The sequence below is a fragment of the Haemaphysalis longicornis genome, unplaced genomic scaffold (genome assembly GCF_048455015.1).
Source record: "Haemaphysalis longicornis isolate Haplotype H1 unplaced genomic scaffold, Haemaphysalis longicornis Haplotype H1 scaffold_12, whole genome shotgun sequence".
Classification (NCBI taxonomy): Eukaryota; Metazoa; Arthropoda; class Arachnida; order Ixodida; family Ixodidae; genus Haemaphysalis; species Haemaphysalis longicornis.
In genome coordinates this window covers 37,724,440-37,743,940 of record NW_027526225.1, presented here as the reverse complement: position 1 = coordinate 37,743,940, position 19,501 = coordinate 37,724,440, and positions in this window count along the sequence as shown.

Below are 19,501 nucleotides of genomic sequence, written 5' to 3'. Positions count from 1 at the left end.
TTGTCAACAGCGCGAGAACGAGGTCGCGGAAGAAGTGAATTCCACGTCCCTTCAATCATACGACGACCCCAACACACTACCCACCATCTTGGCCGACAGATGCCTCACCAAACTGCTGCTGCCCGAGGAAATATTCTTGAAAGGCCTCGCGACTTCGTTTTCGGATCTGGGGCAGAAACGAATACTGTAGCTACGTCTGTTTCTGAATGTTGGGCGCAAAGAAAACTTGGGCGAGCTTCGTTCGGCCTCCTCGCTCGCACATTTTCTAAACGTTTGGCTGCCATTTCTGTCTACAGTGAGCAAGTGCCAACGCTGCCTGGGCCCTCATGCCTTCGTATGTTTCAATTCAATAAGCTAATTCTTGTTATGCAATAATTAGATTCATACAGTATCGGAAAAATAACGACGTTACTTTTTTACAGTAACTGTACATGTAACTATTTACTATTGTAAACTTTATAACTGTAACTGTGACAGAGTTACTTTTTTGGGTTGGGTAACTCTAACTGTAACACTCTTACTTTTTTTCGGTAACGTGTCCATGACTGCCCTAGGTGCATCACATCGAGATTTAACCCAATCTACGGCTCAAGATACTGTCTCATAACTATAACCTGGAAGAAACTTTTAAATTCTTCAACGTGATTCGCCTTATAGAGACATTTAATTTGATACCTCACAAGCTCTAGTGACATCAATTTGACATTTAATGCAATTTGTTACTCACATGACTATCTCATCACTATAACAAGAATGCAGCCGTAATTTATCCCATGTGATGCCCCTCATCGAGAACTTTAATTTGATACCTCACAAGCCGTAGTGGCATCATTTGGACGTTTAAGCCAATTTGTGACTCACTTGAATATCTCATGACTATAACCAGAAAGCAATTTTTAATTTGTTTCTCGTGATTCCCCTTATCGATACGTTTAATTTGATACCTCACAAGCGCTAGTGGCATCAATTTGACTCTTAAAGGAGTACTGACACGAAATTTCAAAGTTGAGATAACTATGTAAAACGCTTCCTTTTTATCAGGAGATATCTCCCAGCAAGTTTCAACAGCAACCGTTCAGCGAAACATATTTAAAATCCATTTTAATCTTCGCCCGCACGAGAAAGCCCAGAGCGGGCCGACGTGACATCATCTGCTACGTGCCCCAAACTGCCGACGTCGGGGCTCCCGTGACGAAGACGACGCGCTGGCTGTGGTTGGCGCGCGCTGCTCGGGCGTGTGTACACGTCATGGTTTTGGGACTGACGTCATGCTGCCCGGGCCTGTGGGGACGGCGAAAACCTCGGCCGGTCTGGGCGCGCGCGTGCGCTCGCTCGCGCGCGCTTCCAGAGAGGCAGCGATACGGCAAGAATGGTGACGTCATGTTATACATGCTGTCATGGCGGCCGCTCGGCGTTTTTCAGTCGAAACCGAAACTGGCACGAATAAACGACGCCGTAAATGAATGTTTACGCTGCGCTCGACCGTCTAATCTGTCATTCTATGATTAGTGGGCTGGTAGGCACGCATAGCAGCGAAAAAAACGTAACATAAAAATTTCGTGTCAGTACTCCTTTAACCTATTTTGTGACTCACGTGACTATGTCATGACTATAGCTATGAAGCGATTTTTAAGTTGTCCCACGACATTCCTCTCATCGAGACCTTGAATTGGAAACCCCATAAGGCCTGATGGCCTCACTTTGGCATTTAACCAAATTTATGACTCACTATATGACTATAACAGGCATGCAATTTTTAATTTGCCCCGCGTGATTCCCCTGATCAAGACATTTAATTTGATACCTCACAAGCCCTAGTGGCATTACTTTGACTTTTAACCGAATCTATGACTCACGTTACGATCTCATGACTATAAAGAGGAAGCAATTTTTAGTTTGTCCCACGTGATTGGCCTCATCGAAATGTTTATTTTGATACCCCACAAGCCCTAGTGACATCAAGTTGACTTTTAACCCAATCAATGACTAATGAATAATTTTTAATTAACCTTATATTGGTAATTAATCAATTGAACGAGCTTCGTCCACAACTAATCTGTGACAAAAAAAATGTGCGTGTCACATGACTAACATTATCAGGGCAACGAGCGCTTGCACTTTTAAAAAACACGGAAACACCCGTGCTTCCATATGGACATGCCAGCGCACATCACGACCATTTTTGCCATTTTCTTCCCCGGCTGGCGCTAGCAGCGCCACCTTTCCCACGTTGGGGCTTTCCCACGGAGGCGTGGGGTAAAGGGAAACGACTGCAACTCGTGTTTTATTACCACTTACAGGAAACAAATTGTAGCAAGATGGTGTACTTATGCGAATCCTTCACCATGGGAAGGGTCGTCCGGGTTGGTATGAAGTATACTCATCGGTCACCGTTTTATGATAAATAACATGGCCTCTTACAGGAGGCCTCTTATGGGAGGTGTATGGTTGCAAGATGTCTCAGCAAATGGTGAGCGCTATGCGCGTGCGAGAAAATCTAACTGAATTCCACGCCTAGAGGAGTGCAAGTTAAAAAGTCCCGGCCGCCCTTGTATACGCCTATTGGGACAAAATCTTGGAATTTCTTTTGGGGGAACTGTAAACGTAGCATTTGCAAGACATAACGAATTGAATATATCATTGTGTTGGTAGTTGTTGAGGAATCTGTAAACAGCCGCAATTTTTTCGTAACCTATATAGTCCGGGTTACACTTGTGCTATGGAAGAATTTTATTAAACAGTGTTATGTAATTGTATAAGATACCTACATGAAAAACGCACGTTCAACATGTGAACTGACCAATGATATAACGTAAAACATCAGCGAAATAATTTCAGCGCTGTTTTCTCTATCCCGGGTGGTTTTCATAAATATTTCAGCTATACAATGCTGCCACACAATAATACTAATGTGCTGAAAAATTTGAAACCATTTGAACCACCAGTTTGGGTAGCGTTGACATCACCTTTCAGGCGTTTTCGGCTAATCAGGCTGGTCATTAAAAATATATTTTCCCCTTTTTGGGGTGTCGCAGGGTGAAATCCTAAAAATGTTTTTCTGAGTTTGCATGACTAACTTTTATGTTGAAGAAAAGATCTGATAAATTCATGAGTGAAACAATAATTGGAGAACCTTTAAGGACGCAAATTTTGTTATCAAAAACATTATCACCCCTGTATTGTTGGTTAGGGTGGAAAGATCAGAGCTGAAGTAGCACAGCCAAATCCCCGTCGACGGCAGTTTCATCGAATGCCCGCACGTACTTATCTCGTGAGGCGCCTAATTAAAAGGCGACCGTGGACGTGAGGCAGGCGCTGCGAGTGCAAATTGCTGCCGCGGCTAGAGAAAGGCGCGCGACGCTCGAGACAGTGGGTGGGAAATCGCGCGCTGGGAGCAGCCGGCCGGTCTGCCTCCAGGTATGCCTACAGTTGTTTTCGGCTTAGCTCTGGCGTGGAAACTCTCTTGAGGCTCTCGTAAGTGGTGCAGATGACGATGTCTAATAAAACACGCTCGCGCATCAGTAATTTATTTCTGATATGTGCTGCCATGTTTGGGAATTGGGTCACATTTCGTGCAGCGGTAACAAGCTATCGCTCGGGCAACCTGCGTCCGCCAGGGCCATTTCGCGACCGTTTCGCCATTTCGCGACCAGGACCATTTCGCCAGTATAATAAAAAGCAATCGCTGTAACCTAGATTGCGGACAGCTGCACGATGAAGCGACGAAATCACGGCGCTGCCGCCGCCAAAGGTGGGGTCGTTCGTTGCTGGAGAGCAGAAGCTCCGACCTCCGATTGGGGTGGCGAGCCGGCGGAAAACGTCTGCAGGGCGTAAGCGGCCAACAAAAACTTGTGACTTATTTAAATGTTGTTTATTTACAAATTATCCATAGAATTTCGATTGCCGCAGGTCCCCTGCTGGATGCTCCGTTGCGTTTTGTACACTTTAAAAGAGATTTGAAATGTGTTGTAGGCGGTATTTGCCGCTGATATCTTGGAGATTATGTATGTTTGTTCACACCAATGTGCCTCCGCTTTATCTCGGCTTCAAAAGTTTCGGTCAGTACTTCTTTCAAGCAACGTCTCAGATATTTTTAAGGGCTACGAATACCAGCAAAAATCACTTTGATATGTGGAACAGTCAGGGAGGTAATGACGGATCTGAGCAAATGTATAGTCCCGTTTTTCCTCGGTTTGTAGCACAATTTTCCGAAATGCCGCCTTAGTGAGCCCCTATGCCACGGAACAATTATTATCCCGAATTCGTAGGTCTCTACGTTTTGCACGTTTAACTGGGTGTTAACGAATCAGTTAGTGAATCAGTCTAATATCGACGAAAGACGATAGTCCACCGGCAACCCTGCCAAATATATGCCTCCCTTCTGCTCCCCGCTCACCTCTCCAGCTGTTCCTGTACTGTCTTGTTCCTCCCAAGGTGACACGCTATAGGTTTGCTCACGTCTATTTAAATCTGCCGAATTAACGTGTCTACCGCATCCTAAATCTACTGCGATCCAATGCTCATATTCGGGTGCTTTGATTCCAGCGCTGCCGTACGGCGGAGACCCGGCTGAATTAAGCACACTGCAACAATATGTATAGAACCCCATTGCCATACTGCTAAGGCGTTGTGCAGTTGAGCACGAGGTCGCGGGTTCGATTCCCGGCTGCGGCGGCCGCTTTTCTGATGCAGGCGAAAAGCGAGAACACCCATGTGTACGAGATTTCGGCGCATGTTAAAGATCCCCAGGTGGTCAAAATAATCCGGAGCCCTCCACTACAGCGCGCCTCATCGCCTGCGTTGCGCGTCGCATTAAAACGTACAATCAGTCAATCAACCATTGCCGTACTCCTGCGCGTTCCATGTGGAACGTGCAACCTATCTAGCCAATCCTTTCGTTACTGTTGCCGTCAGATGTCTTAAAATGCTGCCAGGAGCTGCATTGGCCCGCGCGACAGCGGGTGTTGATTTCATGCTGTTGATATAGTATTCGGTTTGCTATCGCACAAAACCAAGCATTCATGGATTTCATAATAAAGAAACGCTGCAAATATAACCTATGTATCGATTTTCGCCTAATATTTGCATAATGTCGTGTTTTTGTTCACGAATGTTCACAAGCATGAATATTCCCACTGGAACTAGACGTTTAGATTTGGCTGCTGGTCTATGAGACTATTGCGTTACTTCAGTTCCGATTTGCCCGGGTTATTGATTAGAGCTACATACAGACAGACATCCAGAAAGACAAGTAGACAGATATAGACAACCCAGATAGACAACCCAAAATCTCTGCATTGAAGTGTCCCAAGAAAGACTCATTTTTAAAACTGAGAGGAAAGCTACTTGTAAACAAAGCGAAGAAACACAAAGGGCAAGAGGTAGTCTGTTCTTTATTCTTTGGAAATTATGTAGTACTGCTTTTAAAATGTTCAAAAATAGAAATAACTTCATAAAAACACTGCCTTCGAGGGGCCTCAAGCCACGGCATTCAGAATGCCGTTGCTATGCTGTACCAACTGGGCTACCGGGGATGACGTGGCACTTCCACATTCCGCGTGTTTATGTGAAGGTAGAAATTTGTAATACAGGAGTTGGATGATTTTGGAGTTTAACACGACCAACCTACACCTGGACCTGGTTACGGGACGCAGCGGAGTGATCCGTAAATATTTTGAAATCCTACGTCGCTTCTTTAGCGTATGCCTAAACCTCTAACCACGGGCGCTTTCTTTTTACACTATCAAAAAGCCTTCTCCGCGGCAGGAATCGAACCTGCATCCTTGGGCTGAAACAGTTCATGGTTTCAGCCACTAAACCACCTTGGTGTTTCGGTATATGTAATTGCATAGTACGTACATATTTAAATATGTGGGGGTGGGTGTGTTTTTCTGTGTTTACGCCGAAGCCCACGTATTTTGTAGGCTACTAATTTTTCGTACTTCTCTCATCTACATGCAGGCGACTACGACAACAGCTTTTTCTTTGTGGAGATTTTCCGTGCCCCGTGCCTCAACTTTATGCAGGCCTGCGCTGTGGAGTCCGCCGCTAATAAACACCCAGACCGGAAGGTTGTGCTCCTACATAGGATGCCGGTTACCAACAAACAAAAGGTACGCATGAGGATTTTTTTAACAGGAAAAGATCTATAGATTCCTTGTTGTAATATTTCTGGAAACAAACACTTGAGATATGATGAGCCTCCTGTGAAGACAGGAAGAACACTAGAAGCGATTTTATTGTTTTGGCGTATCATACAAAGTAAGCTAAAAATGAAGTATGTATAAAGAGACCGGATCTACAACTCTTTTCAGGCAAAGAAAACTGTTCGCGGTATTTACATCCAAATACCCTTCTTCAAGGAAACTAGTATATATTTTAACTACGGCAACAATATATAGGTGGCCTTTAAATGCAAGGAAAGGCCCCATCACCAAATTACATTCAAATTCAGCGGTGTTTTTATGACATCTGACGGCAATTAAGCTTTTTGTTGGAGCGGCCCATAAAAGTTTTGTTTTATGTAAACTTCTTATGGAGCCCTGTGTTTATCCTCAGAAATCCCGTCGATTTATATGCCCTGGCATGTGCATCGCTTAGCCTCTTGGAAAGCTACGTTGTAGGAGGAGCTGCCTAAATAACACGTGATTCCTTGTGTAGGCCTGACTACGGCCATAACAATAAATACTTGCTCGCGAACTTGCGTGCGAATAGGGTACGCGGTCGCTACTTTTGACTCGGCCTCTCCACGTCTGTTGCCAAATGCGTACGCTCGTGTGCCTCTTGTCAGCACCTCCAGCCCTCAACGGCGCCTCCCGCAGGACACTTCAACCTCTTTTCCGTCGGCGCCTTTCGGGACCATAGGCATCGAGTTGTTGGGACCACTACCTCCAACGCCATGAAGATACCGTTGGATAGTCACGGCTGTCGACCCCGTGACACGATACACTGAAAACAGCGCCCATTCACTCCGTAACACCTCCTAAAGTCGCAAACTTCATACTGCACAACAATATTTTGCGCCACTGCGCCCTTCTGTACTCGAAGATCTTCTGCATGGCTCCAACATGGTGCACAAAGCAACTTCCAGCTACCACCTCCAGACGAGTGGTTGAACTGAGAGACTCAATCGAACCCTCTCTGTCTTCATGTGCAAAAGTCCTGGTCATCGCAACAAAGATATCATCCTTCCCTTTGCGACTGTCGCATATAATACGGCAACGCAAAAGACGACTGTATACTTACCATTCTTCCTAGTCTTTGGCCGCTCCCCCTCTATCACCATTGAGTCAACTTTCTTCTATGCTCCTGTCGCCTCTGAAGCGCCATCTCAGGAGCAGTATGTTTCACGGCTTGGCCACTGTTGACAAATCGCGTGAAGTCGAACGGAAAATCAGTACCCAGAACGCTAACCTCAATACGACGTGGCACATTACCCTCTTCACTTCCGGTAAGATGAAGTATTGTTTACGACCCCTGTTCGTGTACCCGGTCTGTGCGCGGCATTTATTCACCGTTGTCGTGGTTTATACAAAATTATAGAACGAACTTCACCAGTGAATCACCGTTTTAGGCCAGTATAACTGTCTTCAGATCGGCGCCGCCCTGGGACTGAAACCGTATGTGTATGTCTTCGAAAGCCGTTCAACCGCAGGCCTGCACAATGACTCGCGGCCAGGCGGCCGCTCCCTGCCGCAGAGCGGTAATTGTGTGGAATGCCCTGACTACGCTACCTATGCTCTTCAATACGTTACGGACTCTTTCTCACAATAAGCACACTATCATCAGTGTCAGCTCCAATAGACTAGGCATCATCATCACCTTTACATAGTAATTATCGCCACTTGGAGGGTTCCTTCGCAAGATTGTCCGAATAAACCGGTCTTGCTTTCCATCGTCTCTCACTTGGTCAGTATTAAGAAATTGATTTAGGTAACCCACTCTGCTTTATTACAAGATACAAAGACGCTTTCTACCGAAAAAGAGAAGACATTTTACACTACTGTGGAATTTTCTGCCTTAACAAGCGTGATATAGGCAGGCGTAACGTAATTTAAGCGGAATAGAAATACTTATTGTAATTTAAACGCACCGTACCCTTCAAATGATACGAGTCCGAATTACAGCGGCTACTATAGTCACCGTCATTCTTCCCCACAGTGGTTATATTCACTGTCCCCCACTTGCGCGAACAGCAATCAGCGACGTCATTGAGACATCACCATGGAGCTGCTGTGGTGTCCCAATGGCTTCAAGATAACTTTCTGTCATCTCGGTTATTTTAGGTTACGATGCTGATTTTATGGTTATCTATTCAATGGAGTCTCTTTTATAAACCCAACAAATTTCGCCCTCATAATCCTGTTGGGCGGATTGTGTCTCTGAGGTTCGAATATCTACAAAAAACTTTACTTCTCTGTTTACTTAATTATCTTTGATACAGACCTATTTCGTTTCGTATGAATAGTGGGACCTATCACGTGAGAGCAATTGGAGTACGGGGAAGAAGAGAAAGTGACATATACAAGCAATGACTTTATTACAAATGCCAAAACAAGCGTCATAACGTATACAGTATTGCGATTGAACACGTTCTGTAGCTTTCGAATGTTTATATCAGAACATTCAAGAATGTGTCGCGCAAACTTGTACTATGGCTAAAATTCTTCTGGAAAACCGGAGGTAACACGGCTGAGTGCACCCAAAAGGCGAATACCTGGGTCATTGGTTCACCAGAGCTAAAACACAGACGGGTAGAGAAAGAAAATTTTAACTGTACGAGATGTAAGCCCAACGAGAGTTCTTCTTTTTGCACCTTAAAGGGACACTGAATTGATTAGTAAACATTGCAGGATTACAAGCGCAAAGTGTAGTCCGGAGTTCACAGGTCATGTTTCGACCAGTCTGAGTGCGTTTAGGCGAATTTATTAAGTAGTAAAATCAATTCGGAAATACTGTCCTCCTCTCAGCATCCTCGCCAAACTTTCTGTGGCGTTTTTGTGTGACGTCAGCAGGAGATGACTTGGATTGACCGCGCTACTACACGGCTCGCTGACCTTCCGACATAGTAAGTCGGCCCAGCGTGTAGTCCGCCGGCCGCCAAGTGGTCGTCGCAAGTCGTTCGCTCAGTTCAAACGAAGCCACGATACTTTTGTGAATTGAAGATTGTGCCTTTCTTCACTTTATTAGTTCGTATACTGTGTCAAGATCCAAGTCCAGGTTGCTCCACACAAGCGCATCACACGCGCAGATGCGAGGGTTCACCTACTGGCACGCAGTAGTAAAATCTAAGACCGCAAGCTGGCAGGTCACCAAAGCCAATGTAGGTACTAAGGAAATAAAATAAACCGAAACCTTTACCGTCAGCGTAAAACTAGGGAGAAGAAAGAACTTTTTGCGCTGGGTGAACAAGCACAGCTCTCAGCAGCACGGTCACACATCCGCGAACGCTTTTCCGTCTAAGAAACGGAATTGCTAGACATGCGATGTTGTGGACATTTGGGGGACGCTTGCTGCACGAGCGCTATACAACAAATAGTCACGTAAGCTGCTTGAAATGCTAAAACTAAACAAAATTGTAAATTGGTTATACGTTATATACCTTATATTTTAATATGCCATCATCGCTGGCCCGTGGTCTACTGGTCTGGAGTGCTGGGTATGTTATTTTTTTATGTCGGAAGTTGGAATCTCCGAGGGTACATTCCATTTGATGTAAGGTGATTTTTTCGTTCGCTGCCGATGTTTTCTATACTGAGTTTGCCACTTTGGGGCGATAATGTTTACTGCTCCATGAGCGAATTCGCAGAACACGCGCAGGCTGACACTGACGCGCGAGTGAGTTCTCGTTAACGTGCTGTTGCCATAAGCACCGACTGCTTGCGGTCAGTGGGCACAAGCCACAATCAGCAGACTCTTGGCCTAGTGTGAACACGCTTTTTACGATGCATGTATGAGTGAGGCAAGCTCCAAATATAGGGGAAAAGCCCATTGCATTTGAGCGTCTGTGGTGTCGCGGAAGGCGTTCATCCACTGCGCCAGCCTCGGCTAGTGATTGCTACGATGCCAAGTTCTCCTGGGAGGCTTATCTTAGGCATTTTACAGCCGAAAATATTGTGACGTGGCAACGAAGGGGATTTTTTTAGAGGTTGTATTTACAAAAAAAATTCCCCGCATTTCCCAGAGGGGAAGAATGTGAAAGTGCGAATTTGCGCGGTTCGGTAATGTTCGCGAAAGAGAGATCACACACACACACAACTACAAAGAAAGAAAGATGCATTTATTCACAGACACCTATTTGTGTTGTCGTTGTACTTGATTGATAGAGCGGATCTCAGCTTTGAAATTTCGTGTCAGTACTCCTTCAAGCGGGTGCATTACCCCTTCTCACGCCCGATTCCTGGCCAATCCCCCACGTGGGTATGTGCCATGTCAGCGGCCAGGCAGCGCGCGCCCATCTCCCCTCGTTGCCAAGGAAGACGAGGAGATTCCTGGCGAATCCCCATCTCCCCCCCTTGCAAAGGAAGACGAGGAGATTCCTGGCCAATCCCCCAAGTGGGTATGCTATGCGGACATCGCCGGTGGACGCAGGTTCAGGGTCGCTTAAGAAGTGCATCGCACTTAATAGACGGGATACTAAAGGCAGAAAGGCAGCCGCGATGTCCCAGCTGCTGCACGCTTACCAACATCAGCGAGCGTCTTCTTCTCTAGTCTCTGGGTTCCCTTACCCCAGATGGCGCATACCCGCTGAGCGGGGGTTGGACGCTTGTTCCGTTTTTAGTAAGCAGCCAAGCGACCGAGTCCGTGGCATGATCTCCGGTAGTAGAAGCAACGTCCAGGTGCTGACGACGGTAGAAGTTGAGGACTCAACTTAATCACGGACGAAAAAGGGCTTCAGGGGGGACACATGCACAAGTTCAGACGCTGGTTGCGCAGTTGACGGCGGGGCGTGGCTGGAATAATTTCGTACGTCACAGGAGTAACCAAGCGAATGATGCGATAGAGGCCTGTGAAGTGGGACAGTAGTTTTTCAGATAGCCCAACATGACGTGAAGGTCTCCAAAGGAGGACCAGGGAGCCAGGTGGAAGCACACATCACGGTGGGCCTCGTCGTTGCGGCGCTTCTGACTTGCCTGTGAAACCATAATCTTTGCGCGGGCGATCTGCCAGGCCACGTCAGCTTGGCAATGAGATCGCGTGCCTACTCAGTTCGTGGCGTGGTCGAGTCAGGCAACATGATGTCCAATGGCAGGGCAGGGTCACGGCCGAAAATGAGGAAGAAGGGAGAGAAGCCGTCAGTGTCGAGGCGCGGCGAATTGTAGGCGAGAGTAACTTAAGGGAGAGGAATGCCCCAGTCACGGTGGTCGGTGGACACGTACATAGCGAGCATATCCGTGAGCGTCTTGTTAAATCGTTCAGCGAGACCATTGGCCTGCGGATGATAGGCCGTGTTGAGATTGTGCTTAATACGGCAGTACTGAAGAAGGTAGTCGACGACTTGAGATAAGAAGCACCTACCGCGGTACGTGATCAGCTCACGAAGAGCGCCGTGATGGAGAATTATGGCATGCAGTAGAAAAACGGCAACGTCCGTGGCACAGCTGGTAGGAAAGGCACGTGTGATTGCGTAACGCATGATGTAGTCGGTCAAAATGGCGATCCACCTGTTACCAAAGCGGGATAAGGGGAAAGGACCGAGAACGTCCAATCCAACCTGGAAGAATTGTTAAGAACGAACATCAATTAGTTGCTGGAAGTTGCTGCCTGCTGGAAGTGACCGAGGCGTCTTGAGGCATTGGCAAAGGTCACAAGCCGTGACGAACCTTCGCACAGACGTGTAAAGGCCGGGCCAGTAAAAGCTACGCCGCACACGGTCGTAGGTATGAGTGACGCCAAGATGGCTAGCAGTCGGAACGTCACGAAGCTAGTAGAGTATGTCGGGATGGAGGTGCTGAGGTACGGCGAGAAGGGCGTCAGGGCCATCCGCCCGGAAGTTGCGGCGGAAGAGGACGTCATTACACAGTGTAAAGGCGTGCAGAAATGGGTCGGACGGCTCCGAGCTAAGACGACTTATGACCTGCCGAAGTGATGGGTCGCGTCGTTGGTGGGCGGCTATGTCGTGCAAGTCGGACAGGGCAAATACGCAGAGGTCATCATCATTCCACGTTTTATCAGGCGGATCAACAGGATGACGAGACACGCCGTCGGCGTCCCGATGCATTCGACCTGACCTGTACACCGAGGAATAGTCATACTACTTGAGTCTTAACGTCCAGCGGCCGAGTCGTCCGGACGGATTTTTTAAAGAAGAAAGCCAACATAGGCTATGATGGTCGGTAATAACCGCAAAGGAATTGCCATACAAATATGGACGGAACTGGCTGACTTCCCAGACGAGTGCGAGGCATTCACGTTCCGTGATGGAAGAGTTCCGTTCAGCGGGGGACAAAAGTCGGCTGGCGTAGGCTATCATACTAACGTGACCAGTCTGTTTCTGAACCATTGCTGCCCCTTTCCCGTGGCCACTCGCGTCCGTGCGAACTTCTGTTGTAGCCAACAGATCGAAATGGGCCAAAACTGGGCAGCGATTGAGCCGGTCAACGAGAACGGCAAACGCTGCCCAAACACAATGAGGTACCGCCCTTAAAGAAGATATGTCAATGGCTGTGCGATCTTAGCAACATTCTCGAGTAAACGGCGAAAGTAGGAGCATAGTCCCACAAAGCTGCGAACATTCTTTGCCGAACGCGGGATTCGAAATTCTGGGACGGCGCGTACTTTTCGGGATCAGTTCGGACACCAGGAGCTTCGACTACGTGGCCGAGGATCTTGAGTTGCCAGTCGCCGCAACGGCATTTTGAGGAGTTGAGCCGAGACCGGCACGACGGAAAACCTCTAGGATGTCTGCAAGACGATGGAGATGAGTTTCGAATGTCGGGGAAAAAACTATGTGACGTCGTCCAAGTAGCAGATGCAGGTCAACCACTGGAAGCCACGTAAGAGGGAGTCAATTATTCTTTCGAAGGTAGCCGGGGCGTTGCCGAGACAACACGGCATGTAGGAATCTTAGTAAATCCATAAATACCTAAGGCTCCGACGCCCAAATCAGGGTCGGATTTGTGTTGCGATAGTGCTGGGACCACAGCACTGGCCATTAAAACAGGCTGATAGAGTAGAAAGCAGGCAGCAAGCCTTCCTGAGGAGAAGAGGCGCCCTCGAGACAACAAAAGACAAGTCTGAGGATGCGCGTTCCGCGGTGCGAAGAAGAGAAAATGAAGGAGCGCTCGTGCGGATGTTGGGGAAGAGCGCGTGGCGAGAGAAGGAACAAGAGGAAGGAGGCGAAACAGAAGTGGCAAGTTGGAGGCAGGATGTGGACGGTTCGCAACGCTCTTTGCTGGACGTGAACGCCCAGGAGACTCAACGCCAAATCGCATCTTCCTCCACACCTTCGATCCTTGCAAGGCTTTACCGAGTCCGCAACGCAAACGTCTTCATCAAGTGGTGAGCACAAGGAAACAGCGCCACGACAACGTCAAAGGCCAGGGCGTCAGGCCAGCGCAGTTGCCAAGCTCATCGATGTCATCGCATCCTCGCATGTGAGCCGGAACTTTTTTATGCGTAGGAGTGTTTTCTTATAAGAATATGTCAAGTAGATTGGGTTTGATAGTCATTTGTGTATTTCCCCATCAGACATTTTGCCTCCAATAAAACTCGTCTTTGAACTGCAGCAACCGAGCTTGTCCTTCTCTGGCAGTTCAACATAACCTCCTCATCAACAAACATTCTGCACACAACTAGTTTATGAAGCGAAGCCGCGGCGACTTCCCGCATCACTGCATAAGAATTGAAATGAATCCGGAATTTCACTTTTTATTCTAACAGAAACACAAACAAATTCCATTCGTTTCACTTGTGATCAGAATAATCAATCACGTTCTTTCATCATTTTATGGAAGAAAATATAATTTTTCTTTTTCGGCCGTGAATTGTTTTGTTCCAAAACCCTGCATTCTGCCACAGACATCCCTTACATGAGCGCGAAGCATAATCTGGTCCCCGAAGCGCTCTCAGTGGTCTTCGTTGACGTGTTGGTACTCGTTAATTTTTCTGACCTCGCCAACGCCGAAAAAAACGGACGTCGAACTGCAGCAGCTCCTCAAGAACGGTGTAGCTCTTCAATTACAAGTTGCTGCCTCTGCGTCGACATAACTTCCTCTACGGAGTCATACTCACAGCGCTAGAAGACATAACTGGCCAAACCTCTGTCGACGCAGCCTTTACAATGAGTCGTGCAATCTCAGCTGCCCCAGCATCCGGATTTGTACACGGCAAGCGATGCATCGCTACGTATAGCCCGCGATGCAGCGTGCCTCCCTTACCTGGCCACGACATTGCACCCTATGCCAACGCGCGAATATCACCCGCCGCCAATATTACCCGGCACGTCACTTTAACGCTCCGGAAATTTCTCGTCCGGTCGGAACAGTTCCAACACCTCACATCATTTGCCCCCATAAACCAGGAGGGCCTAAGCGCCATTGGCTCACCCTTATTGATTATTACACTCAACGTTCGGAGGTATAGTTGGTCGAAAAAGTTACCGCAGAAGAAGTCACCTGCGATTTCTCCGGCGGGCGACAACGCTTCGGACAACTCCTTCCGACATAAGTAATAAATGACGACGATTGTGGTATCAATCCTCTGGCTCGTAGGGCTTTGCACTGGCTTTAAATGTTTGCGTACAACCCATTACCACCCTTTTGCCAAAGTAATTGTCTGGCAGTTTCACCAATAGATCAAAGCAGTCATAATGACTCAACCTAAATTGACTCGATGCTCTCCGGGAAGTTGCTCTTAATCTAAGGCCCTGTGTCGAACCGGTTATTCAGGTCACGCTCGGAGAGTTCATCTGCTGTTAAGCGCATCGTATACAATGAAAATGTAGCTCCAACACAGTTTCCGGCATCACGAGCTCAGAACCTGGAAAGCTGGTTGCCAGGCGCCGACGCACTATGGGTGCACTGCGCAGACATCAGCAAGACATCATGCCAAGCCTACTCGTTTGATTACATGAACTTTCCAACATGCACACATGCAGTTGTCCATGATGGCATTGTACCTGCGTCTTTCTTATCAACATACTCTGCACCGTTTCGAGGCAGCCATCGTGAAGGCAAAGCCTTCCCCTAGTGAAACAACGAAAAATACGTCGGAGTGTATTTTGACTGAGTGAAGCTCTGATACATCCTCTAAGAGGAGGTAACAGATCTCTCGTGCTTGTGGCAATCGAACCACAACTACCTCTTACACATAGGGCGGCACCTTACACCACTCAAATTGGGCACCTGGTTCACTTCCTCAAGTGTTTTCACTACTGATCACTCCTTATTGCGGGGGTAGTGTCCCCGCAGGCGTTTCTAAAAAAGACCCTTTCACGTCGAAAAGAACGCAGTACCCGCTGGCTCCGGTAACCAAAGACCAGCGTTGGCACATCTGTGGGCGTGCGCTGTTAGCAAAGTGTGATTTACCTCCCGGACAGTAACAGTTTCTGTAAGTTCCTTTCAAGTGGAAGAAAAATAATCCATGCCTCTGTACGCGCTTGTCCACGAATAGACCAAATATTGCTTTTGCGGCACCTTCTTTCCTCAGGGGGGAGGCGATTGAAACCGCTTTCCTGAAGGGTGGGAAGGACACATCCACTCAGAAAGTTATCAACCAATTTCTCAGCAAATAGCGTTGGCAAGCTTCTTGAAAGTTATTACCAGGAGATGTCTCTAATTTTTGGAGTACAATGGCTTTCAAGAGAGCTGCCAGGCAGGATTCAGATTGGAACGATCCATGAACGATGAAATTTGCTCCCTTATATAATACACCTAAATATGTTTACCTATTAACAATAATGCCTATCCCTAGATTTTATATCACAAGGCCCTTAATACGGCATCAGACAACGATGTTTTAAATTACGTAGGTGTAGCAGGTGGCATGCCCAACACTCTTTTTAATTGTCTAAATGAAGATTCCGCAGCCCGTTTGGTTCAGCACACTCGGTGGTGCACGTGCAGGAAAATGGCGTTCCTCAAGGCAGTGCTCTGACCTGCACGTCATTTATGTTATTACCCATTTTCGTCAGAATGCCTCGGTACTCTTATTGTTCTCTTGTTAAGTGTGCGCGGCAATTTACAATTATCTTTCAAGTAATTCATCATATCTATATATGAACGTCAATTACAGCTTGCTGGGAACAAGGTTTTTCGATCGGCTAACTAAAACAATTTTACACTTGTTCCGGAAAAAACAGCCTGCGATTTATTGCCAAAAATGGGGGAATCCGGCCATACCTGATATTAAAATAAGGGCGGACTCCATTATTGCCACAAAGGAACACAACATTTTTGGTGTAGCGTTGGACAACAAACACAAGTTTATTCCCCACGAAACAACTCATACATCAATGCCTAGTTACACTAAACATTCTCAAGGGCCTCTCAAACGCATCATATAGTGCAGACAAACAACTCTTCTGCGTCATTATAACCCTTTAGTAGAGCCTCTAATTAATTTGAGTTTGGCAAAGTTGTGCCTATGTCAGCCGCGTAAGGAGCTGTAAAAAGTTTCACACAGCGGTGCTGTTGGGCTTCGCTTTTGGTGGGGTACTTTCCATACTAGCCCGGTCCCAATATAGCACATCAATCGCTTCTACTAGTTGTTAGCGTACCAGAGACGCTTTGTTGAAATGTAATACCGCCTAATACTTTCCACGAAAGAATAACAAACTTTTACACCTGTTTTTAGTAATACGTCCAAATCCAGGATCTTTCTGATTGCTCGTCTGTTTCACGGTTGCATGTTTGGATGTTTTTGATAAAAATATCACCCCGGAGAATTTTTAAGTGATGTGGCCGAAACACCACCCACCGCGTCTTGTTCTGATTACTGTGACAATTTATTACAAGTATATTCATGAAAATAAATACAAGTATTTAAATAGCGGATATTTTATTACGCATGTAAGCAAACGCCCCCCCCCCCCCCTATGCTATTAAACGACCCATTGCAAAAATATGAGTACAACCCACTGATTTAGGAAACTTTAGTTCTGGCAAACTCCCACAACAAGACCACACGCGATATCTCGGAAAAATTTCCCGTATTAGAACAGCAGATTGAATGCGTGAGCTCATGCTCAATCGTGCTTGTCCCGCCTGTTATAAAATTTATGAAGAGCTGTTCATAGCAAGAACGCATGGTAAACGAATGCGTCAAGCGCAGATTACGCTCTAGCGCAGTTCTATAAACAAGTATAAAGAACCATTGAACACAATACGATGCTTAGCCCCTCCTTTTATTAAAATTTGTGGTTTATATTCTCTATGCCCACTTTCTCCAATTGTACTTTGTAACCTTGTCTAAACGATTTGGTCCCAAGCAAAGATTTCTTCAATTCTAGTAACTGAGTTGTATGCACTACGGATGTCCACGTCGTTCATTCGTATTCCTTAAAAAATGGTGTTCTTAGAAACCTCAAGCGCAGGTTTCCAGCATCGAGCATGTCCACAAGTCTGCAGTTTATACTGATTTTCTGAGTGTGGTGCGTAAATTTTAATCAGCACCGTCATTTAGAAATCACACCGTTTTCTTGTTCATAAGACCATGATCTCCTGATACGTTTATCATCTCGAACATAATGTGTCTTTGGTGCCAGGTCATTTCACGAGTGGGGGAGATGAGGTATCACACGAAAGATGATCCACTGTTGCCCTCCGAAACACAGTAGATTTATAACAATACCCTATTGACCACTAGCCACTCAATTACCAGCACCTTCATATTACATGGTACGAAGACTAGCAGCAACACACAGACAATTTTGGTGTAATGAAACCTCACTCGCAGCGGTGCACAACCTACTTGCACAACAGACACATGGAAGTTCACAGATCAAGATTACGGCTAGGCCACCCTCATGTAACACACTTAAACATAACACACTTAAACCATAAACTTTACGAAGCACGGGTGGAGACCCCTAACCGTGATTGATGTTATCATTCATTGCAAAGTACTCGACGCTTCACGACCGAACGCTTCCCACAACTACACATACAACACCAGAACTGCAATTATCATACTTTTATGTGACTCCCAATGATTCCTCTTCAATGCACTGATTTCTCACAACTGTACTGGCTGTCAGTGCTGAGCCCTATAACTAGCGGGAAATCCGGCGCAAAATAGGAATGGGCTGGGGCCCACTTCACAAGCACTTAAACAGTAAGCTACATCTATCACGCAAAAGAAGTGTATACAACCAACGTGTTCAGCAAATAATAACATAAGGAGCAGAAAAGTGGTTCCATACTAACTGGAACAAATTTAGCTGCGCTCAAAAGGCCATAAAACGAAGAAACCCGGCACTGACACTCAGGGTCAGGAAGCGAGCTTTCTGGCTACAGAACGAACTGGAGCAGATTATATTTTAGTACAAATGAAATCCTAAACGGAATTGGACTAGCCTTGTTGTGAGCCGAGGTGACAAACCGGTGAAACACCCGAGTAACAGAGTGCGTTCCGAGAGACGGTTCTACTAGGGGACGGGCAAATCCGCCATGGTGTGACGAAATAAGCAAATTAGGTGCAAAGAATACACTGCAGCAGCCTAGTACAGGAGCTGTAGAAGGTCACTGAAAGAGTGCTTAAGTCCTGCAATTGACATACGTGGGCTGTTGATGATGACAATCGTCATAATGGAAGATAATCACCTATCGGCCACACATTTCCATGCAATCCTGCAATCTGTATTACAGTGCTGAGCAGGTGATTTTCTTTTAATTAGTTGGTACTGAATGTTTCTGCTACATTATATCGAAAATGCTGGCCTGTCAAAAATATTTTACTACCTATAGTTATAGCGCTCATAGAAAAGACTAATTTTTTAGCTTTTTTAGAATTTTACAGGTTTTTCTCAAATTGAGCACTCATCACTGCCACAGTTACAATCTAAACTCGCATGAAAGTTACATTACGGTGAAATTATCAGTTCGTGCTTTTTATCTCTGCCTAACCATCTTCAAAATACCTGCCACAAAAGGTTACTTGTAAAAGGAACAAAAGCCTTCCTGCAATTAAGCAATTGTTTCTGCAATGTAACCCTTCCTGCAATTAGACAAATATTGAATGTCGGCCATCCACTCATTGTTTGATGTCGTCTGAAATAACCTTACCTGTGTGCAGGGGCTGAACTACGTCACCGATAGCTGCCGTTATGAAGCCTTAAATGAGATGCCGAACGTGGTACTGTTGCGCCTGGACGAGCTGGAAGATATATTCTCCGAAACTCCGATGGACACCTGGTTCCAGCGTAAAGCATGGATGGAGAGTCGCCACATGTAAGCATATTGCCTAAATATGTGTGGAACTATTCATATATGGCTCATTTCCTGAAGGCAGCGCTGTATATCAGCAGTTTGGAACTCTTGCATTCACCGCATAAAGGGATTCA